General features: G+C 36.9%; 1 long non-coding RNA gene across 1 annotated transcript; it reads right to left on the bottom strand.

Moving 5' to 3' along the window:
- Positions 1-6,850: 6,850 nt before the first annotated feature.
- Positions 6,851-13,739, bottom strand: LOC131350105 (uncharacterized). The gene is made up of 2 exons (XR_009204131.1): positions 13,603-13,739; positions 6,851-8,742 (listed from the first exon to the last, which is right to left on the bottom strand). It is a non-coding gene; the product is annotated as an uncharacterized LOC131350105 (long non-coding RNA).
- Positions 13,740-26,749: the final 13,010 nt, after the last annotated feature.

Here is a 26,749-nt window from a genome sequence, read left to right as displayed (position 1 = left end):
ACAGTATGAACACAGAACACACAGTATGAACACAGAACACAGTATGAACACAGAACACAGTATGAACACAGAGCACAGTATGAACACAGAACACAATATGAACACAGAACACAGTATGGAGACTTTGAACATTGCTTTCTGGCATAAATTTACATTAGCACATTATTTATTTGAAAGCAACAGCTCCAGCAACAAATCTCACAAAGTTTATGTCTCAAAACTAATTTAAGACACATTAGTGCTGATAGGTATACACATGATTTTGTGTGAATGTGTGAATGAGAGAGAGTGAGGATGAAAGTCATACCCTGACTGGCCTTGGATCCTCTCTTCTTATTCTTTCAAAATAAGTGCTTGAAAACACAACACATCAGCTTCACACATCGGAAGAGATGAATATTATATTTATTTGTACACTCCTTTAAACACCAGACAATAACAAAGCACCAGTTCAAAATAAAATAAACAGTGATTACGTTTAAGTTAAATTAAAAATGTAATTTTAAAAATTCCTGTTCTTTTATTTCGTTTCTTTAACCAGGGCAGAGGTTAAGATAATATTTGTGCAGTATGTACAGTATGATAGAAGAACAGGCAGAGCCTATATCACAGAGGGTTTATTGTGAAAAGTATGTGAAAAGAATGTGAGCAGGTTTATATGGTGTTGGCTAGGGTGACCATATTTCCATTTTCAAAAAAGAGGACAGTGGGGGCAGGAGGAAGGCGGACACCCACTGTGGGTGGAAGGATCAGGATGGGGTTGGGAGGGTGTAAATACTTGACAAATGCATTCACAACCATGAAACTATGTTACTGAACTTTAATACATAAATTAATAACATCATTTCCATTCAACTTTTGGCCCTCAACAATAGAACAAAACAAAAATTAAAAGCATTTACCATTTACCACATTTTATATGACACTCTTTCTTTCTTTAAGGCCATAGGTTAAAGTAAAATAAAATAAAAAATCAGTTGAAATTAAAAAAAAAGAAGAAAATAAAATCACTATTTCAGTCAAAAATCATTTCAGTTTCTAATCTATTGACCACCTTAGTGAACTACTTACTCTTGCTTGCACTACATCTTCACCAGTAATACAGCTTGATGACTTCAGTATCCATGTAGACACGGATTCTGCTAAAACCGAGGAACTTATGTCAATGCTGGAAAACTTTAACCTTATGCAACATGTAAACTTACCCACTCACTCTCATGATCACACACTTGACCTAAACCATTCATTTGGGTTAAGCTGGGTATCTCTGACCATAAGCTCATGGACAAGTGATTGACCCAATATGTTTCTCTTCTCTATTTATGCTTTTTCTATTCTTGACTCTGCTAAATTTTCCCACCCTTCTGAGATTCTGTCCAGCTATAACCTTGCCATTTCTCAAGCTTTAGAAGGACATGTTCCCACCAGTATAAGTCTGGTTCCCTCTTCCTGCACCTCTCCCTGGTTCACTCCTGAGCTTCAGAAAATGAAAGTGATTGAGTGACCCCTTGAGACTCTATATATGAAAACCAGCCTAGCTGAATGCTCTAGGTTACTGTCTGTGCAATGGCTTGCTGTATCCTCTGATAGAACTTATAGATCTCTGACCAGGAAAAAAAAATAATAATAATATTAGTCTCCTAATAATCCAACATTTGTCAAAACAAATTTATGAATTTTGTATGAATTGTAAGAGAGACAGAATTCCCCTAATGCCACGTAAATTCAAAATCATCAGTAGAACTGCTTTCAGTATAACAAAACTGTGTAAATGTTTTTGTACAGTGCAGCTGGATTTCCTGTCACTGTGGGCCTCAGAGCACAGTAGTATAGTGCAGAGTCTGATACAGCAGCAGAGGAGATGATCAGATCCACTTGGTTTTTATTTTTATCAATTTCAGCAGACAGACGTGGTGGAAAGGATTCACTTTTATCTCCATTTGGAGTGATGTAAAGAAGGAACTCAGACTTAGATTTTGGATATTGTCTGTACCATTGCAGGTTGGTGTTTCCTGTAACAACTGTTTCATATTTGCAGGACAGAGTAACATTATCACCTTCATCTACAACTTCATGAGTGAAAAGCGGCTTTATGGAATCTCCCATGGAGTCACCTGTCATAGAGAAGACATCATAATGTTTTTAAACTTTACACAATCAAGTCAGAATTACATAAATCACACCTACAGTCTGATGCTTCATAACACCACAAAAAGTAATTATTTAGTAATTCAACAATGAATATTTCTGCAATAACAAAATGTCAGTGTTAACTCACCTAGTGAAAGCCAAAGACACATGAATATAACAGTGAACATGATGAATAGTTTTAGCTGAATGAAAATATTCTTTCTTTGCTCTATGTGATCATTATGATGGTTCATGAAGCTCCACCCCACAGCATCACATGACAGTGTCACTAATGTTACTGATTCAGCCTCGAAGGAGGAACCGGTCCTAAGCACACAGTAAACAAATACTGACAGCATAGAATTTTTTAATAATGAAAACATTCAATCTATTCTATAAACATTAATTAATAATTAAATTACTATATATTGTGTTTGTAAATTTAAAATATATACTGTACATTGGGGCATTGTTTGTGTGCTTATTTGTTTGTTTGTTGTGATAAACCTGTTGTTATAAATAGGACAGTTTGGAGGGTATTTCACTGAGGTGATGAACAAACCAGCCTCTTTTCTTTCTCTTGTCATTTGACTCATTTGAACATAATTAATATAGCCATCTGCTTAATAAAGCCAGGATATAAAAGTAGTTTATCAATCAACATCAACATCTCTGGGGTATGTGAGCAGGAACCTAGTCCTTTGCCCACAATAAGCTAACTGACTACGCCATCTTGTGGAGAAAGGAGAATGACTATACCACAACAAGGTTTTGTTTGTTTGTTTGTTTTCTCTACTTCTTTACCACTTTGCCCCAATTTGTACTGATGAATTCTGATAAAACATGTACAAAGTGGGTGATTTCTTAAATTCATTTTCCTGGTAAGGCTCAGCTGAAGTAAAAGAAACTGCACAGGATGCTGAATGTGGATGTGAATTCCGTGAATGTAGTGATGATAGAAGAGGCGAGGTTTAGTCTCCTGTCTCTGCAGAAAACTGACAAACTGATGGGATTTTATGGTGGACTATCATTGTGCTTAGTAAAAAAGGTGTAGTATTTCCTACACTGTTCACCCGATTTGAATGAAAAACTCTTAAATTAAAGGTGAAAGTATACACTTTAATCTCATTTTCACTCATATTTGGTTGTTTATTTCATAGAACATTTTCTAAGGCATTTCACTAAAGTGAGAAGAAAATCTTCTGCTGGTCTTGGTCATACTATCAAAGATGCCAGAAAGCCATTAAGCCTCACAGGAGAGAGGTGTTTGGTATGTGTGCATGACATTTGCTGATTTGAATGAAGGTTGGTTTTCACTTGGTGTGTGTTTGGTAAACTGAGTGTTTTATTTGCTTTAGGTGTCTTACCTCCTCCCTGTGGCTTTCATATACATTTAGATTTACTTTTATCAATACCACTGTAATCAGCTAATCTTTATGGACATGACTGTAGGTGTTAATCATGAATACACTATATGGCCAAAAATATAAAGATGCCTAAATTGACCCCCATATCTGAAATAGGAGGCCATGACTTTGCAATAGGATGTTCAACAAGCACATGTGGGTTCCTTGGTCAGATGTCCACATACTTGTGGCCATGCAGTGTACCTACATGTACCTCGGTGTTGACAGGTTGGGATGTGAAGTACACATGGATAATTTCTATGTGGTGTTCTCCTTGAGTCCTGTGTGTGTTTTCTCCAGGTTATCCAGTTCCCTGTCACATTCTAAAAACATCAGTAAGTGGATTGGAGATTCAAACAGAATATCATCTAGACAGAAAAAGATCTGCAGAGGAACAGAAACTTTCTCCAACAATTCTCTCAGTTAAAAGAACATTCTTACTATACCCATATTTCACTGACAACCAGAAACTCATATAGATTTAATTTGTGTTCATCTAATAGTTATGTTTATCTACTTAAAGATGCTCAGTGTGACTACATTAAACAGTTTATTCTGAGTGACTGAATGAGCAGAATGTGTTATACACTCAATAAATGCAGAGCAGTGAGACTATTTTCTTTAATATCAGTTCATTAGAAAACTATGTTATATCTTGAATTATATCCTGATCACACTCCCACACCTGTCAATATACACCTACATTCATTCATCTTCAATAACTGCTTTATCCTGGTCAGGGTTGCAGTGGATCTAGAAGGCCACACCCAGGAAGTGATGCTGTTGGAGCATAATTTTACACAGATCATCACTTCACAGTATCAGTGACAGTGAACTGAGTCACTAATACAACACAGAACTATTCCACTGTTGCTGATCAAACCACTGCATCTGACTTCACCTCTTAAACATATCTTTCGGAGTTAGAGGTCAGGGCTGTCTCCAAAGGACACAATAACTCACAATACTTTACCCTTTGATACTTGAACTTTTGAAAATAAGTACATTTCCAAGTATGTATTTTACTTCATTTAAATAGAAAAGCTATACTTGTATTCAGGCTGTATAGGTAACAAGAGGTTTTGTGTTTTTGTTAGCTGATAATTCTGAACTACTGTATGAGTGCAGCATTTGACTCTGCAAGCTACTATTATAAACAGACATAGCTAATGTTAGCTTGCTAGCTAGCTATTGTTACGGTTACATCAGAGAACAAACAACTCCTGAAATAACTTAATATATAACTTTTACTGTTACATGTGACAGGTTACAAATGACAGTTGCAACATATACCTTGAGGAATTCAAGCTAGCTAGAAAGAAATACTGAATGGATCATTAACTTAGGGAACGATCTCACTTAGAAGTTTCCTAAACAGACTTGCTTTCTTTTACAGGTTCCACAGATGCAGGATTTCTATGGGGAACAGACACATTCCCAAAACCCACAGCAATTAAGTGCTGAAGTATTTCAATTAATGTCAAAAGCACACTGGGAAATCAAATTAGGAGACATTCTTTATTGTTCAAGACTCAAGACCAAAGTAAACCTGCAAAGAAACATATGTTGAACACATCAGATCTCAAGCACAATAAAGAAAGAAATAACTGTTCATTGAATAATAAACATTTAATATCATTATTCCTGAAATGATGAAATGGGGTATTTCTGGTATGTGAACTTTACACTGTCATTTTCTAAGCTACCTAAAGTCAGTGAGCTAAATGCTGCTACCGCTGGCTATGAGAACTTGTGATTTAGTGAGATATTTTTGGATGAAGATCTTTCTGTCAGCTCAAAGGATTTAGAGCAGAGAAGTCTTTTCTGTTCAGCATGGCCTTGTGTTTTAATTAGTTTGCTAACTTGTGCTGTCAGCTCTTGACTGATCACAAATAACATGTAACACCAACACTAACAGACAGAAGGAGCACACAGCTGCCTGAGAAAGCTGACTGGCTAATATCAGTGCTGGATCAAGTGCTATTTTATAAACTGCCAAATAATGAAGAGTGAAGTCTTCAGGTCACTAGTGTTACATTAAAACTCAGTATCTTAAATTATTTAATACATATTGTTAATACATATATTGTTTATATATATATATATATATATATATATATATATATATATATATATATATATATATATATATATATATATATATATATTTATAAAAGCATTTATCAAAAGTTTGTGTATAATATAAATGACTTACCAATGTTTTTAACAACTATGAAAATAAAGAAGAGTAACATGACTGTTGTGTCTCTCTTGCAGTAGGTATAAATGACAGGATCTCTGTGAAACTTTCTAAACTGTATCTTACCACATCTAGCTCCACCCACTTTTACTTACTCATAGTCATGTCAGCGCTGGTATCATATATGCTAAATTCTTTGTTTAAACAACAAGCAGTGAATGTTCATAATATATTTTATTGCTTGTTTAAATTTGTTGAGGCTAAATTTAGATATGTTTAGTGATAATATTTAGCTGTTTGCTAGCATGACAGCTTCTTTACTAATTGTTTGCATTTTGTGTCTGTAGTATAATAACTGCATTCAATCATATATTCAAATTAATATCAGAGGTTATTTGGTTGAATAAAGCATGGATCTTGAACCTCTTGAGAAACAAGCAGCCAGCCCTATAAGTTTTCATTAGTTTTATCCCACCCAGTCTATTCCACTTAAAATCAGGGTTTTGAACCCAGGACCTCTCACACCCTAAGTAACAAGCCACGACATCCTTCTCTCGCTTGCTGTATGCAGACGGATGGTCACTGTACTCTGCAACTGTACGGCCATCCTGTTTGTATGGACTTGGGTCTGATCAAAAGGTTAAACAAAGTCAAGTTAACAATAAAGCAAGGGCTCTTGTAGGATTTTAACCTTTCTGCAACCCTCAAGAACCCAGCAGCCAAGTGTGAACCAAGTAAGCAGCTCTTGGCATTGGGCCAAATACATCATGAATCTTGGTTAACATGATAAGCAAAATCCAAGTCTTGCAGAACAAAGAGTTAATGGGAAAGCATAGGCTCATACAGGATTTGAACCCAGGACGTCTTGCACAAAAAGGATGAATCATTCCATCAAACCAACAAGCCAGAATGCTTTTTACTGGGTTGTCAAGCACTGATGCTATTGTACTGTACCATGCAAATGCACGTCTTCCTGTTCTATGGGCCTGTGCAAAACTTTTCAGTTGACTACTATTGCAAGTCCAAAATGCTGGAAAGGAGACATCATCAAGTAGTGTTCTTGGGTATGTGCCCAAAGAACACAAAAAAATGAAAGGTATTAAGTTGCAGGAACTTTATTTAACTTTACGTTTATTTCATGTAAATAGTCAACATTAACTAAGTACAAGTTGGTTTCTTTTCATCAAGTAGCACTGGTTCCAGTAGCCAACATAAAAAAATGCTTACACATGATTTGTGTTAGTGTCCATGTGCTTGATTCCGTTGCTATGGTGTGTTCCCTCTTTGTGCCTAGTGTGTCCATGATAGGGAGCCACCGTGACCCTGATCAGGATAAAGACTTTACTGAAGATTAATGAATGAACCCATTGTGGAATTAAGTTATGTAATGATACCAGTGGTGGACTGTGCATTTCAGACCTAGGCCTTCACTGGTGACCTTCCTGAATTAATCCACCTCTATACCATCATTATGACGCCACCATGGGCGTTGCTAGGCCTCTACAATTCTCTATAAATTGTACACAAATTGGTGATCGCCTCGGTCCCCTCAAAATTTCATATGAAAACGGCAGCAGACTTCGGCTCCTCCCCGTCTTTCAGCGCGTTCTTCAATCCACAGACTGCTGCGTCGCAAAGCAAGGATCAGAGGACAAGTGTGTGTGTGTGATCAGGAAGACTCGTATTTGGCTTGTTCAGTACTGTGTTATACATATCTATGCAATACAGTGGAATGCTGCAATAAGTTTACCATCTTAACCTGTTAGTCAAACCTTTATTTTATTTTATTTTTTTATTTTATTTTATTTCTATTATACCCTCACTGGGGGCTGAGCCCCCCTTAAATGAAAATTCTAGAATCGTCCCTGGATGCTATGGCAATAGATAATAATCAACCGTTAAATAGCAAAGTAATAAAGAAATTAGGCTACAGTATTTCACACCTCACAAGGAATAGTCAATTTTTTTACGGTTACATTTCTCAAAAAAGACATTCTTGATGACATATGCAGCAAAGAGCAATCTCCTGAGGACGCAGCATCCGAAATGGGACACAGCGAATATAGAAACAATGTTTATGTGCAGTTCGCTGCCTCTCTGACTACTCCAATTATCCAATCAAAGGACGGGAAATTGCTGACGTAATCGTATGCCTGCTAGATGGCCCCAGTGATGTAACAGTTTCATTGCCACTTATTTTAAGCTACGGGCGCCTGCACTATTGATTCTGAAGGCCTTAAGGCAGATTTCTTTCACCCTGGCAACACATGATATCAGCTACTGGCTGAAATATAATTGGATAAATACTCTTATCATAAATATACACTACTGGAAGCAGCGCAACCAAGAGCAAAGCTATGAAATGTAGAGAATAGACTATGGAGAATAATTTAATACACATTCATGGAAAAATATTTTAATTATATTAAAATGCAAGTCAGTGATTCGGATCACTGCTGTTTAGGCCAGCAGAGAAGGCCTTGCTGGCCCTGACAGCACACCACTGAATGATAGATATATTTTTTATATAATTAAAAAATAAAAAATTATTAAATTAAATTATTAAACTATTTTATCCCTATTTTATTTTATGCCAAATGAGCAAGCCTGTGGTGACGGTGGCAAGGAAAAACTCCCTGAGATGATATAAGGAAGAAACCTTGAGAAGAACTAGGCTCAGAAGGGAACCCATCCTCATTTGGGTGACACTGGACAGTAAATAATGTAACTGTAGCTGATTAATGTCCTTTTTACAACAGCAATAAATGGCTCATGGGGAACTATTAGGTCACTGTAGTTTCTGAGGTCATTAAAGACACTAATTCCTTGCTGTCTCAAGCTGACAGATGTAATGGCAGATCTGTGATGGTGTGAAAGTCCCCAAGTGGCTCTGTCCATGGCTGTCTCCTGGGTCAGGCTGTCCACACAGATCCATCCACAGCATCAGTGAGCACCACCAAGCAACAAGACTCTGACCAGGGGTAGAGGCAGTGGTCACACCGGAAGCTGGAAAATAGGATATTAAGATATTAAGATTAATAAGATATTAAGTATGCTTCTGATCATGTGATGTTTAAAGACTCCGGCAAGACTAGCTATGACAGCATAACTAAAAGGGAGAGCCTGAAGGTGACAGACATGAAGGCTTCCCGGGACATAAAGCATCCAACCACTTCACAGTCAGCAAACCTGAGCGACTTGCGAGGGTGGTAAGGCGACAGCATCCAACACATCCCAGTCACCAAACACTCTATGACCATGAACCTTCCAGATCTGCTCCTTTACTTAAGAAAACTATACATTAAAAGCTTGACTAAACAAATGCATCTTCAGCCTAGACTTAAACATTGAGACTGTGTCTGAATCCTGAACACTAATTGGAAGGCTGTTCCATAACTGTGTGGTTTCTACTTGAGGTACTACCAAATAACCTGCACCCTTTGAACAGAGTAGGCGTGTCGGATCATAAAAGACTAAAGATCGCTCAGGTACTGTGGCGGGAGAACATTTAGTGCTTTATAGGTCAGTGACAGTATTTTATAATCAATGCGAAATCTGACTGGGTGCCAATGTAGTGTGGCTAAGATAGGAGTGATGTGTTCATATCTTCTGGTTCTAGTTAGGACTCTAGCTGCTGCGTTCTGGACTAACTGGAGCTAATTTATGCTCCTACTGGTACATCCAGACAGTAAGGCATTACAATAATCCTATTGTAAGGACTCGTCTGAGACCGGAATGTTCGAATCCATGCGCAGATCTTTACTGATAAATCCACATGCAGAAATCGGAAACCATAAAGCGAGGCACAAGTCAAAAACCGGAAAGCAAACACTAGAAACCAAAACAGAAACTCGTAGTCAGATAATAACAGGCAAGGTTCATAGCAATATCAAGGTAGTAATTCAACAAAGGCTTGGTACATCTCGAGGGAATGATACTTTGCGTGTAATAAAGGGTGTGTGCTGCTTAAATGCCCAAGCAGACCCGGAATTGAGTTTGTGTGTGTTAATACTCGGGTGAGGGCTCCCTCTGGTGTTCTGGATCTGGGCATGCTGTTACACCAACCTAGAGGTAACAAAAGCACTAAATAGCAACTAGTTTTTCTGCATCATGAAGTGAAAATAAATAAAACATTACAACTTATTCCCTATATTGCATGAGTTTAATACTGTTGCATGAAGTCAAACACATTAAATGATGTGCTTGGCCACGGAATTTCTCTCAGAAGCAGATTAAAACAAGCAACAAAGAAAGTAAACGTGTGGAATTCATATTTAACTTGGTGTGAGGTTTTATTGCGTGTGATGGAAGCGTGAAGAGCGCGTTGCCCTGCAGGCAGCTGAACACGGAGCGCGAGCCTCCATCAGGATACGTTTAAAAAAAATCTTAAGATTCTACAAATGCGCCCTTCTTCTACTTACGCACTCGTTTTGAGTGAAATGGATAAAACATATTGTGCCTAAAAGCTATTTCAAGCCATTGTTATAATATTATAGCAATATGTAAAAATTTGTTTATGGATTGGTCAAATGGCTCTAACATTTTTATGGCTCAGTTATTAATAGTTTTTACATCATACGCGTTTGATCGTTACTGTAGCACTTATATATTATCTTATGTCACGTTTATATATTCTCTAAAACACTTCTAAATATGAAATATATCTATCTATCTGAACATGGTCTCTGTTTAATAATCACTGCAGCATCTCCCTCCCGCAGCCCGCTGCTATGTACAGTACTGTAAACTCATGCACTCTGAATCTTACTTCCCACATTCATCTGAGTTTATGTAGCGCAGTTCTTTGACATTAAATGGCATATAAAAAAGCTTTACAGGAGCCTCCGCCTACTACAGTAGTTCTGATATACTATCTGATTTAATATTGTTTGTTTATTGTTTCACAGCTTAAATATACATTAATATACATAGACAGCAGGATGTTTGTTAGTGGATTAAATTAGGGGAAGTTTTAGGATGTTTTTGAGGCGATCTCTTCGCCTTTCTTCCCCAAAGAGGTGCTAAATGTAATTTACATGTAAAAACCGGTTCGAGCGGTGTTCAGACTATCTGAGAGATCCTCCCCCACACTGACTTTTAGGGTTGGGGAGGGTTTACTCTTATGAGTTAGATTGTCAGAACACGGTGCCGAATTCGGGGATAAAACTGTACAATAACTCACCTTTGTATGTCACAATCTAGTCTTTAGTTAGTTTAATCGGTTTAATACTTTCTAACCAAAATGATGAGCAAGCTGAAGAGTCTGCATAATGTTTATTTTTTATTTAATGCAATCAGACCACATTTTTATTATTTTAAGGTTTTTATTGAGTGATTACATTGGGCGGTGGTTTCTTTTATGATAGCTTCCTCGAAGAAAGACCGGTCCATTATCCCTTCAAATATTGCAATCGCTCCTGGTCCAAGTCTGGATATTGCCCCCCAAACAGTGCTTAATTTGTACATGAATAATTTCCGGAACAAAACCAGCAGTGTCTCGCCGCTGTGACCGACACCAACCACACAACTTCAGTTTTCCCGGAACATGACGTCACTAACCGGTGGTAGCGCAATTATAAACATTAATCCGTTGCTGAATGGTCTCGTGTATTATTCTGTTCCATATTGATCATATATTTCAGATGATATGTGTTCCTAAATTCTGACGCCCGCTACATTAGAATGTATATATGCCCCAAGTTGAAGCCATTTAACTCTTTGCCAGGGGCGATTCTAGGATTTTCATTTAAGGGGGTCTCAGCCCCCAATGAGGGTAAATAGTAAAAATAAATAAATTAATTAAAATAAAGGTTTGACTAACAGGGTAGGATGGTAAACATTTGAGTACTGAACAAGCCAAATACGAGTCTTCCTGATCACACACACACCCACACCCACCCACACCCACCCACACCCACACACACCCACCCACACCCACACACACACGTCCTCTGATCCTCGCTCTGTGACGCCGTGGTCTGAGGATTGAAGAACGCGCTGAAAGACGGGGAGGAGCCAAAGTCTGTTTTTATGTAAAATTTAAAGGGGATTGGGGAGATCACCATCCTACCCTGTTAGTCAAACCTTTATTTTAATTAATTAATTATTATATTTTTACTATTATACCCACATTGGGGGCTGAGCCCCCTTAAATGAAAATCCTAGAATCGTTCCTGGTGTAGAGTTTATGGAGAATGGCAGAATTTTAGGAGGGCTGAGTAGAAATGTTAGGGGGCTAAAGCCCACCTTAACATGGCCTGCCGTCGTCCATGCTGCTACCATATGCTTTCTGCTATCTGCTACCATATGCTTTCTGCTATCTGCTACCATATGCGATTTAGTAGGACTGTGCTCAGTATCATTTATCTGATCAGTGGAGGTTTCTGTCTCCGTGTAACTCGCTTTGCTTCTGTCTCCCACTATCTTGATAAAAGGTGTGCAGTTCCATCTTCTCAGGATCTCTTTTGATCAGGCACACCATCAGCTTTTCTCATGGATTTTGAAAAATTAAAAAATATGTTTGACGGTCTCTTTGACATTTTTAAAATATCATATTTATTTAGGTAGATCAATAAACCATTCTTTTTTCCGCTGCTCTCTGCGCGCGAAACAATAATCACCAACCAATGAGAGTAACTGTAACGAGTAAAGTTTCACTTTTATGCGTATTCTCATATGCATTAAGTCGTTTTATTAATACCTTAATTTCACTATACACAAATAGGCCTAATATATTATTCATCACTCTAAACATGTTAATGTAAATAATGACATTATTCTCAAAATATCACGAATTTAATCCTGTATTGCTACGAATCTCGTGATTTTTACGTTATTCTCATAGTGTTAACTTTATTTGCGAAATATTACTACTTTGTCACAATTTTATTTAGTTTGACTTTTTTTCTGGAATAACTACCAGTTAAATTTTGCATTATAATGACTTTAATCTGAAGAGGTTTTCCATTTTAATTTTTATCTTTGCACAGGCATCTTTAAAGTTGAACAAAAAAAAGTTATGTGCAAATGGCAGGACAACACCAGCGCAATTAAGTATTTACAAAGCACATAAAATACTTCGCAGCTTTACACTCACACAGTCACGGGTAAATTTATACATATTCATTTAAAATGTAAATATTATTATATATGTATTAAAGTATTAAAATATATATATAAGAACTGCGTTATACTGTATAATGTGCTCAGGCCAGAGTTGTACCATGTGCCACCTGGTGGAAATTCGGTGAAGTACAACACATGCATTTAAATACCAAAGCGCCGACTCGCAGGATCTCGCGGCACACTGCGGGCGGAATCGCGGCATACCGTGGGAAAAAGCGCGCATTTTTAAATGCCACATCTGTAGCTGCATGTGCTCCAAGTACAAGCACCTCTGTCTTGTCAGAGTTGAGCAGGAGGAAGTTAGTGTTGCACAAGGTTCTGCTGCATATAGATGGTGTGTGCTTTTTTACAGTGGTTTTACTCCTAGTTAGTTTTGCTACAGTACTAAATAAAAATTTAGGATTGTTTTTGTTATCGTCGATTAGGGCAGAGAGATATGCTGATCTAGCTGTACTAGAAAGATACTTGTTGGGTCCTGTGTTACTACATGTTCCTCCGTTCAGACACAGCTGCCGGGTGCCACACGTGTTTAGGTCTAAACCACACACACACGCACACACACACGCACACATACACACACACACACGCACACACACACACACACACGATCACATCTCGATCCACACCCCGCTCCAACGATCCACTGATATTAATATCAGTTAACATGTGAGCGTTAGTTATATGCTAATAACTTTAAAGTATATGGTAATATCGCGCACGTTTCCATGGAAACTGGACTACCTTTGTCACAGAGCAGTCCTCCCCAGTTGGTGTCGCAGAGACACTGCCACGGTTCCTCACAGGTACCATGCACACAGCCGGGGTATGGGATACACTGATTGCAGTACTCCCCCTGCCACCCATACGAACACCTTCACACACACACACACACACACACACACACACACAAGGTGCTTATGGTTAGACAAGATAACCGAATATCTCTGTAAAAATTTGCACACCAGGAATAATTTAAAGGCTGTGGATATTTGTCTAGCTATCACATAACAGTTTAGTACGAGATAGAAGTGCAGTGAAGGTGGAAATGAGACAGAACTATCAGGAACGTCAACATGTCGCTCCATACAACCAGAGTTAAACTGTAGCTAGACCTAGCATCAAGTGCTAGCAAAAAAAAAAAATCCTTCATAATGAATAAATCAACATTCAGTGGCATTTATGAGCCAGGTGTTTTAACATCATGCTATTTTCCAGGTTAGCATTTAACTACACACAGAATTCGGTTAGCGCTTGATGATAACATTAGCAACTCTGAGTGTAGCAAGACTTTTCCTAGTAAATGACTACCACATCTGAGGAAAAAGTTGATGTTCCTAACGCGTCTGTCTTACTTGCAGAGTCATCGCACTTTGCATAAAACAGTTATATGATACACTATATTGCCAAAAGTATTTGCTCACCCATCCAAATAATCAGAATCAGGTGTTCCAATCACTTCCATGGCCACAGGTGTATAAAATCAAGCACCTAGGCATGCAGACTGTTTTTACAAACATTTGTGAAAGAATGGGTCGCTCTCAGGAGCTCAGTGAATTCCAGCGTGGAACTGTGATAGGATGCCACCTGTGCAACAAATCCAGTCGTGAAATTTCCTCGCTCCTAAATATTCCACAGTCAACTGTCAGCTGTATTATAAGAACGTGGAAGTGTTTGGGAACGACAGCAACTCAGCCACGAAGTGGTAGGCCACGTAAACTGACGGAGCGGGGTCAGCGGATGCTGAGGCGCATAGTGCGAAGAGGTCGCCAACTTTCTGCAGAGTCAATCGCTACAGACCTCCAAACTTCATGTGGCCTTCAGATTAGCTCAAGAACAGTGCGCAGAGAGCTTCATGGAATGGGTTTCCATGGCCGAGCAGCTGCATCCAAGCCATACATCACCAAGTGCAATGCAAAGCGTCGGATGCAGTGGTGTAAAGCACGCCGCCACTGGACTCTAGAGCAGTGGAGATGCGTCCTCTGGAGTGACGAATCGCGCTTCTCCATCTGGCAATCTGATGGACGAGTCTGGGTTTGGCGGTTGCCAGGAGAACGGTACTTGTCTGAGTGCATTGTGCCAAGTGTAAAGTTTGGTGGAGGGGGGATTATGGTGTGGGGTTGTTTTTCAGGAGCTGGGCTTGGCCCCTTAGTTCCAGTGAAAGGAACTCTGAATGCTTCAGCATACCAAGACATTTTGGACAATTCCATGCACCCAACTTTGTGGGAACAGTTTGGAGCTGGCCCCTTCCTCTTCCAACATGACTGTGCACCAGTGCACAAAGCAAGGTCCATAAAGACATGGATGACAGAGTCTGGTGTGGATGAACTTGACTGGCCTGCACAGAGTCCTGACCTCAACCCGATAGAACACCTTTGGGATGAATTAGAGCGGAGACTGAGAGCCAGGCCTTCTCGTCCAACATCAGTGTGTGACCTCACAAATGCGCTTCTGGAAGAATGATCAAAAATTCCCATAAACACACTCCTAAACCTTGTGGACAGCCTTCCCAGAAGAGTTGAAGCTGTTATAGCTGCAAAGGGTGGACCGACGTCATATTGAACCCTATGGATTAGGAATGAGATGTCACTTAAGTTCATATGCGAGTCAAGGCAGGTGAGTGAATACTTTTGGCAATATAGTGTATGTATGTATGTTTATATGACATGCTTGACATGGTTCATTTTTTTCTGGTCATCCACGTCATCCAGATGTTCTGTATTAATCATTTTATATTAGATCATATATTTAAATTGCATTTACAGCACTGGGTAGTGTGATGGATTTATAACTCCAAATGTATTTCTATCTGAAATGTTGCTGAGTTTGTATTTGGGCATGTTATTGTTTTAAAGAGTTGTTGAAAACAGTGATAAACCTCAATAACTAAACTGTATTGGTTGTTTCAGAAATCTATCAATTCACATGATATACTTTCTGTCCTATCAGGGGATTAAACACACAAAATTCCCTTTAGATGAATTCGCTTAAACGCCTGATCATAAATCACAGCAGGATATTTTAAACCATTCAGAAGATTTAAGAGATAATTCTGTCTTTGCTTCACACTTTCTTCTTTTTCCAAACTTTTGCTAGAGTCTCTCTAACTCAAACTGAACACTGTGCACAAGAGAAAAAAAAATATGATGCACTAATATATAAAGGCAGTTCTAGTCACTTGTGTAAAAATACCAGGAATTGGTCTGTAGTGGTTATACCATCTGAAGAGATAATTCTATGTGAAGTGCAGGTTTCCTGTGTAATGCTTTAACACAAACAGATTAAAATACACACAAAATATAAAATGAATCGACAAAACACTGCAGTGTTAAATTACACAGATATACTCCATCCCAACAGAAGCAACAAAGCATGAGAGGTCTAATTCTTATATCCTGCAAAGCCTCAAACTCATTCCTTAGTTCTGGAGATTTCCTCATTACCTCATCACTGGTCTGAGTGAATTATGCTAGATGCTATATATAGTTCAATGTTATATATCTGGAGCCATAGCTTGTCTTTAGTGCACTTCTAATTTAATTAGAAATTGCTCCTAAGAGTGAAGGAGAGTGTGAATGTGTGTGCATGATGCACTGTGAAAGACTGGCATCCCATCAAGAAAGGAGCTGTCTCTAAATAATACAACATTTACCAGTAATATAAACTAAATTAAAAATATACATTTTGAGAGAGAAAGAAAACTGTGTCAATGTTTTTGTACAGTGCAGCTGGATTTCCTGTCACTGTGGGCACCAGAGCACAGTAATATAGTGCAGAGTCTGATACAGCAGCAGAGGAGATGATCAGATCCACTTTCTTATCTTTAAGTGTAGCATTCATTCTTGGGGGAATGTTAGCACTTAGATCTCCATATTGGTGAATATAAAGAAGGAACTCAGGTTTAGATTTTGGATATTGTCTGTACCAGTGCAGGGAGAATCCTGTAGAACTTGTTTCATATTCACAGGACAGAGAAACATCATCACCATCATCTACAACATTCTGAGTGGAAAGTGGCTTTATTGAATCTGCCATGGAGTCACCTGTCATAGAGAAGAGAACATAAAGTTTAACACAATCAAGCCAGAATTACACACAGAAATCATGCTTTCTATAACACCAGACAATTAATAAACAATACATAATATCTAAACTAACAAAAGGTGTTAACTCACCTAGTGAAAGCCACAGACACATGAATATAACAGTGAACATGATGACTGGTTTTAGCTGAATGAAAAAGCTCTTTCTGTACTCTAATATATTACCATGATAAATGTTCAGGAAGCTCCACCCCCCAGCATCACATGACAGTGTCTCCAGTGTTGATGACAGAGAAACATCCTGGCTTTACATTAAGCCTCGTTTGGGAAACTGTGCTGAAACTGTTTACATAGTAAACAAATAACAAAACAAAAACTGACAGCAGGAAAAAATAATACTAATAATTAAAATGAGTAAATATTTTATTTTATTATTGTTTATATTTTATAAGTGGTGTCTGGACAATAAGGTATTTGAAAGCATGTTTATTAAATAGGATTACATTTTCATGAGGTGGTATTTTATTAGGTGAGGAACAAACCAGGCTCTTTTCATTGTTATCTATTATTCTTTATTGTCATTTAACTCATTGCTTAATAAAACCGCTGTGTAAAACTAGTTGACTTGATCTCATATCTGCTGATTGGTCATTTAAACATGAAACTGTGTTTATAAAGAAAGGGTAAAGTTTCTTATCCTATGATGAGAGAATCTGTCCAGAGCCCATTTTATTCAGCTGTAATGTGCTTGTCCTTGCTGGAGACAAATATATTACAAATATAAGACAAACATTTTTAATGATATTGTATGTAATAACTGCAAATTCTACATATAAGTCTAGCACTATGTATGTAGGATTGAACAACAGATAGAGTCTATATTATTTTGCAAAGAATTATGTATAATCACAAAGGTCTTCATTTTTGGGGGATGTGAGCAGGGTTCTAGTATTTGGCCAACAGTTACCATCTTCTGGAGAAAAGAGAAAGACATTAACAAACAAGTCTATTTTTATTCACAAATCATAACAACAAATAATAATTTGCAGACAATAACTTTATTCAACTTCTGAACTTCAGCTGCTTTAATTAAATTCAGAATTTCTGTGGACTTTACCACTGACAATAGACAGAAAAAATGGGTGTCTCTTTTTTAATATTCATTTTTAATAAAGTAACATTGCCTAAATCAATCACTCATGCAGAAATTCATTCTCATTGCACATCTCTAGTGCATTGGTTTTCACTTAGAGTGTGTTTAGTAAAGTGAGAGTAAACTGAAAGTCTGCACTTTAATCCATTCATTAATTTCAGCTCCAATATTTCACTTCACACAGTTACATTAACCATAATAATATTTGATTTTCTGTCTCAGATGTCTCCAAATGTAGCTCTGCCCACTCATATTTATTCATATTTACTACATACTGCAATGTAATATTTCACTCATCTACTACACCATTAGCACAGCCTAGTATGAAAAAAACTACAGCTTTAAACCTTGTGGAACCAAGCCCCAGATCCACCCTGAAAAATCCCCAACCTTGCTATGAGGAGGAGAAGGACAGAAAACTGATACAGGACTTCGTTGCATGGTGCGACTGTAACCATCTGCACCTCAACACAACAAAGACCATGGAGATGGTGGTGGACTTCAGGAGGCCCAGGCCTCAACTGGAGCCTGTGACCATCAACGGTGACTGTGTGGAGTTTGTCAAGACCTACAAATACCTTGGAGTACAGCTGGATGATCAAATGGACTGGACTGCCAACACAGACACTCTGTGCAGGAGAGGACAGAGCCACCTGGACTTCCTTAGAAGGCTGGCGTCCTTTAACATCTGCAAAAAGATAGATAGATAGATAGATAGATAGATAGATAGATAGATAGATAGATAGATAGATAGATAGATAGATAGATAGATAGATAGATAGATTTGCACAGGACTCATAAACATGCTGTTTAGGCACATACCCAGTTTTTGTACATTACCTCATTATGTCTGTACTTTCAGAATCATGTTTTTCAACAATATTTATCTGATATTCCTTTAAATCTCTGTATTAAGTATTTTTTGTTATATTTATGTTATTATAGTTTTTTTTTATATTTTGTTATTTGTTATATTTTTTGTTATATTTTGTACCCTTAAATTTGGGTATTTTGTATTTTTGTTATATTTGTAGCTTATTTTATTTATTACCTCATTACCTGTGGTTATGGATACTGCTGGAAGCGTAAATTTAAATTTATCAGACAGTATATGATCACATACAAACACACTCAACCCTGACCTGTAGCTGCAGCCTAATAAATGCTCATTCACTCAGAACTGAACTCCATTTAGGTTGCAGTCTCCCCTGGAGGTGTGGGTTCAAATCCCACTTCTGACACTGGTTTCTTTCCTTTGTGTTGTGATCCTGTACAGAAGTCTGTTGTATGTTGAAAGGACTCTGTCAGCTGTGGTGGTTCAAGTAGTTAAGGGTTGCTGGTTTGTTGAATGGCAGAATGGGGTTCAAGCCATGAGCAGGACCTTTAAAGTAATATATGTACTCCCACTGAAAAAAATGATATGTTAATTGTTGATTTTTTATAGTCAGATGTAAGTGTCAGGACATAAAAAGTCTTTTTGAGACATTTCAATATAAAACAATAACACAAACATGAAACAAGCTCATTTATTTGAATACCCCGCCCAACCACCATTATGTATGCAAATATATTCAGGTCACATGACCGTAAAAGCACGTGTCCGAACATGACGGACATTTCCCAAGAAAGCACAAACACGGTGAGTAAAAGTTTAATACTCAGTTAGATAGTTGAAAACATTAAATCAATAAACAAACAAAGCTAGTGGCTCGATGCACTATTTATTATTTTAAACTGTATTTATTGTACACTTTCTGGTAAGGATCCTTGATTGAAGTAAAAGAGCCGGTGATGAAGTTTTTTGTGTTTTTCACCTCATCTGTTTCATCTGTTGTAGTGTCTTGTGCTCTGAGACAGAATACTCTTTTCATATTAAACAATGGTACAGCTGCACAGGATGCTTTTTATTTCTTTTTTATGTTTTCTCTCATATATGTCTGCAGGAAATTAAGAGTTCCCCCTATGGATTAATCCTTCTACACTTGTCCTCGCACTCCTCCACCTTCTCTCTGTATGTAAACTCAATATTTTGCTGATGAGACTCAACACTGTATTGTCATCAGCATACTTGAAGATATGAGCCATGCTGTGTTTTAAAGAAGATTTGTGCTTCAGCAAAGTTTTTATGATATTCAGACAGATTGATCAGTTTACAATTCATACCCAAGAACCGTGGAAACCAAAAACTTGTAAAGATTAGAAACTTTCCCTTCAGGGGTCTCCACAGCGAATCATCTCTGTCCACCTATCCCTATCTGCTGCATCCTCAACAATTGCACCCACTAGCTTCATATCCTCATTTATTACATCTGACGATTCTCATCATTAAATCTGGCAATGTTTTACGCCGGATGCCCTTCCTGATGCAACCCTCTTTATTTATCCGGGACCAGCACAGAAGTCACTGGACTGTGACCCCCATGGCTAGATTAATATGTTAACACCATAAAGCTATAGTGTTCATTTTAATATGTTAATATTTAATATGTTAACACCATAAAGCTATAAAATTGCTCCACCCCACAGCATCACATGACTGATTGTTGATTATTAAGGCTTAATTAAGCTTAAGTTAATACTCAGCTGCAATAGTTAAATATGAAAAATAAAACTTTTTACTGTATTTGTTCTTATAACAGTTTAGTATTTCTTCTCTGAAATTAGCTTAGGCACTAAGAGTAACCAGGACAGGGGTTAGGATATTATATCAGCAGTATGTATGATAGAAGAACAAGTATACTCTATGTCACAAAGGTTTTACTGTGAAAAGTAGCTTCCATCATCTCAGAGAATGTGAGCAGGTTGTGTGGTAGTGTCTCTAGTACTTAACCCACAATAAGATAAGCGACTGCGCCATCTTGTGTTCACTGAAGAGAAAAACACAACACATTAATAAATAGTTTTTTAATTTAGCAATTTAAAATCTCTCTCTCTCTCTCTCTCTCTATCACACACACACACACATTTTCATGAAAAAAAGGGATTTAAGGGTGAGACACACTTCAGCAGGTAAAAGATAGTGTAGTGTGTGAACATTATCTGTGAGTGAGCATGTAGTGAACACACCCCTATTACACCAATAAACTTATCACATGCAATTACAATTGTGTAGTATGAAAGGTTCAGTGACAACAGCCTATGCAGGATTATAAAGGAAATAAAAGATTTAAATATTGCTTGGTGAAATATATTTATGGCTTGTTAAAGTTGGGCTGTCAAAATACATAATACTTAAAATAAACCCCAGAATTCATCCAAAGTGATGTCTGTCATGTTTTCCCTGAGAGCCACACATATGCTCTGGATTAATAATTTAATATATAATATAAAATGATATAAAATATAATGATTATAAACATATAATCAAATATAATCATAATGAAATATAAAATGATTCATCTGCAGTGTAATTACTCCAGTCAGAACAGAGAGGATCATGAGTCCACTGGCATTGTGGAATTCTGCTATGAGGATTGACCTGAGCCTTGTCTTTAGTGCACTTGTTATCAGTCAATATGGAATTGTACCATGAGGGTAGAAATCTTTCTTTATAATAACAATGACACAACACCACACTACAAGAAAACACTTTAAGCAGAAGGATTTTAACAGTGTGATAGCACAGTGACACAGCAGGTAGTGTTGCTGCATCACAGCTTCAGGATCCCCAGTTTGATGATGTGTTCAGGTTACTGTCAGTTTGTGTGCAGTTTTGCATCACCTCCAAAAACATGACAGTAGTAAATTTACTAATAAATTCACTATGTGTAAATAAGTATGTGAAAGGGTTTGTGTATGGAGCTCTGCAAAGGACTGACATCCCATTCAGGGTGTTTCCTACCTCATGTGTGGGACAAACTCTGTATCAACCATGACCCTGATCAGTAGAGAGAAAGAGAGAATCCCCCCAAAAGAGCATGTAACTTTCTCTAAATCATTGGCAAAACTTCTTTCAATATAACAAAACTGTGTCAGAGTTTTTGTACAGTGCAGCTGGATTTCCTGTCACTGTGGGCGTCAGAGCACAGTAGTATAGAGCAGAGTCTGATACAGCAGCAGAGGAGATGATCAGATCCACTTTCTTACTCGTTTTATTTTGTTTTATGGACAATCGTGGATGAGGTGGTTGAGCCTCAGTGACATGTTTACCGCTTTCATCAATTAGCAGCAGAAACTCAGGTCTTGATCCAGGTTTTTGTCGATACCAGTGGAGACTGTTAACTGATCCAGTATATGTGCAGGACAGTGAGATGTTGCTGCCTTCCATTGAAAATACATTGGTTTGATCTGGTTTAATGTTATTGTCAGCAGCCTCTGCTATAAAAACATTACAACAATATTGTGATATTTTAATCATAAATGACACATTTCACATGAAAAATTGTGTCTTCTTAATTAGAAAAAATAATATTTTGTGGGCAGTGTATATGACTTACCAACATCAGCAAGAGTGAAAAACACCACGAAGAGGAACAACATTGCTTTCCTGAGTGTTTAGTTCAAACCTCTAGCTTTAGAAATGAATGTCAGTGTTACTATTTGATGTACATCTCCACCTCTAGCTCCACCTACTTGTATTTATGTATATTCATGATAACTGTTCTATACTGTATACTGTTTATATAAATCTGTAGAAATGTTTTTGCATCAAGGGTTTAACTTTGGTTTGAGAAGTATGTGTGTGTGTTTGGGTGTTTTTGATTTGAATCCCATTTCCTGCATTTACATACATTTAGAGACTATGGTGATACAAAATCCAGGAAATAATGAAGTTGATTATAATAATAAATTCGGCCAAAAAGAATAGTAGGCTACTAAACTGTGTATATAAAAAGATGTCTTACTTTCTTTATTGTTTAATAGGGTCGATCACCAAGACTTGAGAAAATCATTTTATAAAGTCAAAAATATTCAACATTAATGTTTTGTGTGTGAAAAAAATGTAAATAATATGAGACTCAATTTCCTCTGTTAAAGAAACGTTTATTTTAAACTGACTGCTGTACCTGAAAATGTAAAATAAATTACTTGTTTAACAGGACGTCTGTCAGAGACACATCCACCAAACCTCAGGGGTTTAGAATAGAAAAAGCAGAAAGCTTTTATGAACTGTGTGTGTTACAGCATTATTGTGTAATATCAGGTGCAGATAGACAGCAGTAAAATTAATATGTACTTATATGAAGATGATGATTACTTTAATAATTGTCTTTCATGCATAAACCACCACCCTTAGTTAATGAATAAATTAAAATATTTACATTCCTTGTGCTTATTTTCTGTGCAGCACAAATACCTAAGGTAAATCATTTTTATGTCTCCAACACTGTATTACACCAGGGTAGGAATAACCATCTGTAATTCGTTACTGCTGTAATCCAAAAGGATGGGAAATTGATAACACAATAGATACATTACTTTTTTGGTACACAGGATGCAAGATTCTCACACAGTCTCACAAACATAAATTTATATATATACAAAGAAGATTTTTCATTGTTCTCCATCTATCCATTCAATCACATCATTCCATGCATCATAACTGTCCACCTCATCTGTCCTCTGATATGAAAACCACTGAGTTATGATCATATTAAGTCTAACATTAAACTAGCATCCAGAGTCTGCTTGTCATACATTGCTGAGAGAAAATGCCTGGTTTAAAGTCAACTCGTTTTTATGCTACACAGAATGTTTATGAAAATATGATTATCCTGATTAATTTACTGAAGCAACCACAAATCACATCTCTTTTCTTTCTGGTGGTTATAAGAATCTATTCTCTCTCTCTCTCTCTCTCTCTCTCTCTCTCTCTCTCTCTCTCTCCACACTCCTTTGCATTGAAACATTTGCCCTCTATGTGTTATAAACAGCACTTTGAAGCCAGATAATTGTATTCACTGTGAATTATTGGAAGTGTTGCTATTTCTTGATATTTTCTGTTCTCAGACATTTTCTGTTGTGTGAAATAGTGTGAGCAGTTAGGAATCTGAGTGATATATGTGAACAGTGAAGAGTTACAGACACAATAAACTGGCAGCAGTACACAACTACAGAGTTGTAAAGTTATTTTAAAGAGTAAAAACATATGCCTGAAAGTATGACAACATCTTGAGTTCATTGTTGAGTTTGTAAAGGTAAATAGTTGATTTACACTCTCATGTTTTTACGTGTTATTTGGTCGTGATGCCAATGCTAATTTCCGTTAACTTGTCTATGGCAATTCCCATTATATGTTAGCATCAAGCTAATAGACAGCGCACTAATTATCTTCCACATTTTTAGCGGTGCTGGCAGTTATATTCTCTGTTCTCAATCTTTCATACTTGGATTTATAATAACTCAAATATGCTTTTGAGGTGAACATGCAACTTCATGATCTTTTGTGTGTGTTTTTGTAGTTTTGTCGTACCTTTATATTAGAGATAATAAAGGTTACAATTGCACAAAGAATTTTTGTCTCTCATTTGAAGAATTTTGTGTGTGTGTGTGTGTGTATATGTGCATTTGTGTTTGTGTGTTTGTGTGTGTGTGTGTGTGTGTATGTGTGTGTGTGTTTGTGTGTGTGTGTGTGTGTGTTTGTGTGTTTGTGTGTCAGTCCAGTCTCTGGGTATTGAGGAGTCTGATGGCTTGAGGTAAGAAATTGTTACACAGTCTGGTTTGAGGACCTGGATGCTTCAGTACCTTTTTCCTGAACATATTTTATAAATTAAATATGTTAAATATCGCCTGGCAGATGTAGATTTGTAAATTTAATTTTCAGGTTACTGGTTGTGAAGTTGTGTTAATCGCTCAGTATTCTTTGTTTGCTGTTCCCTCCAGCTGCATATGTTTTCACAAATGTTGTTTGTGGCTGAGGTTTACCAACAAGTTGTTAAATTGAGTCTCTTTCATCTTCTGTGGTTTTAGAAACTTTATATGTACCATTTTACTGTTTTTGTACAGCCTTTCACTGACTCTGTCTCAGAGTCTGCAGAGCACAATGATAGAGTGCAGAATCTGAGAGATTTAGACCTCTGATAGTAAGTTCAGTAGAGTTTCTGCTTTTTTTTGTCTCTAATCGATGATCATCAGGAGTGCTCTCATCAGCACTATATGACCTGGCGCCTTTATACAGTAAAAACTGTGGTGCGCTGTTAGGATATTGTTTGTACCAGTAAAGACAAATGGTCTCACTGTTTGACTCATATGAACATTTCAGAGTAACAGTCTCTGTTTCTTTCCTGACAATGTTGGCATCTTCATCTGTTGGTCCAATTTTATTTGCAAAACTGCCTGGTGTAAAAAGAATATAAAAAAATATGTTAGTGGAATAGTTTTTTAAACCAAATATTGAAATGACTAGATGAATAATAGAAAACATGGTCATTAATTAATGCACTGAATTAATTGATTAAATATTATTGTAATAATGAGGTCTGTTAATAAATTGATAAAAATAAATGACCTGTAACTAGAGTGACAATCAGTGGTATGTATCTCACTATGTACAGTAAGTTGTATAGTTGATCCATTTCTGAACACAGCTCTGTGAGGATTCTGTATAATAGTGCTGTATGTGCTGAACTTTACACGTCTCTAGAAGGACACACCCAGGAAGTGATGCTGTTGGAGCATAATTTTACACAGATCATCACTTCACAGTATCAGTGACAGTGAACTGAGTCACTAATACAACACAGAACTATTCCACTGTTGCTGATCAAACCACTGCATCTGACTTCACCTCTTAAACATATCTTTTGGAGTTAGAGATCAGGGCTGTGTCTCAGGAATCTAACAAAAAATGACACAATATCTGACAATACTATAACCTTTTGATTGAACTTTTTAAACTAAATACATTTCCAAGTTTTTTCTATTTTATTTGGAGTAGAAATTGGAATAGAAAAGCTATACTTGTATTCAGGCTGTATAGGTAACAAGAGGTTTTGTGTTTTTGTTAGCTGATAATTCTGAACTACTGTATGAGTGCAGCATTTGACTCTGCAAGCTACTGTTATAAACAGACATAGCTAATGTTAGCTTACTAGCTAGCTATCCTCAGTTATATCAGAGAACAAACAACTCCTGTTCAGTCTTCTGCAAGAGTCTCGTCATGATGAGGAGAAAAAAAGGAGAAAAATAAAATAAATACATGAAAGTTTGCTGATCTTATGGCAGACTGTTGTACATACATTTATTTTTTTAATTATTTTTAATTATGACAACAATTACAACACAATACATAAACATAGCAACAAAAACATTAATTTGGGGAAACAAACACGTTTTAATTAATAAGGTTCATTTTTATTTCCCCTGTTTGAGTAAAAAAAACTATAACACAGTATAAATAATAGCAAATAGTTACTTAAATAGTTAAAATGAATTGTTTCCTAGAGTTAGGTTTACTTAATTTTCTTTTATTTAAGTTGGTAAAACTGAAACTTTTTTTCAAAATACATTTTTGTATATTTTTGAAAAATGTGTAATGAATTACTGTAAAATATTTACTATGATAATGCATTTAAAAAACTAACAAAAGTCAATTTAAGCAATTATTTAATGTACATTTGATGTATAATAATATCCTGTTCATGAGTTTATTCTGCTGTGTGAGTTTATTTCACTTGAAAATTGTGAGAGTCAAAAACTAGCAGAGTTCCTGATTTGATGGAATGTAGATTATTGAGTTTAAGCAGTTTATCTACCT

This window comes from Hemibagrus wyckioides, unplaced genomic scaffold, assembly GCF_019097595.1.
Source record: "Hemibagrus wyckioides isolate EC202008001 unplaced genomic scaffold, SWU_Hwy_1.0 Contig21, whole genome shotgun sequence".
NCBI lineage: Eukaryota > Metazoa > Chordata > Actinopteri > Siluriformes > Bagridae > Hemibagrus > Hemibagrus wyckioides.
This window is presented reverse-complemented; position numbering and strand designations above follow the sequence as displayed.